Source organism: Alligator sinensis, unplaced genomic scaffold (assembly GCF_000455745.1).
Source record: "Alligator sinensis unplaced genomic scaffold, ASM45574v1 scaffold532_1, whole genome shotgun sequence".
In the NCBI taxonomy this organism is placed as follows: Eukaryota; Metazoa; Chordata; order Crocodylia; family Alligatoridae; genus Alligator; species Alligator sinensis.
Genome location: NW_005842451.1, coordinates 1,083,160 through 1,083,590, shown reverse-complemented (window position 1 = coordinate 1,083,590; position 431 = coordinate 1,083,160).

Below are 431 nucleotides of genomic sequence, written 5' to 3'. Positions count from 1 at the left end.
TGCCGACTTAAAGGCATCCAGTTCTTCCAAGTGACTCTGCACCATCTCAGGGTCTACGCATGGCAGTCTGGCGCCTTGCTGCTGCCTCTCTACAACCCCAGTGAGAGAATTGTCGTGCCCCTGACTTAGGAACACTGAGGCAAAGAACTTGTTGAGGAGTCCAGCCTTGTCCCCCCTGTCCGTCACCAATTGTTTCTGCCCATTTAGCAGGGGTCCTATTCCTCCCTGGGCCTTCCTTTTACTCCCTATATATCTAAAAAACAATTTCTTGTTGTCCTTTACTTGGGATGCCATCCTCAGCTCCATGGTAGCTTTGGCCCGTCTAACTGCCTCCCTACAAGCACGAGCACTATTACCTTGGTTCTTTCTTCGTTCACCTATCAACTGTGTTATCTAGCTTATTTTCTGTGGTATCAGACTACAAGCTATTT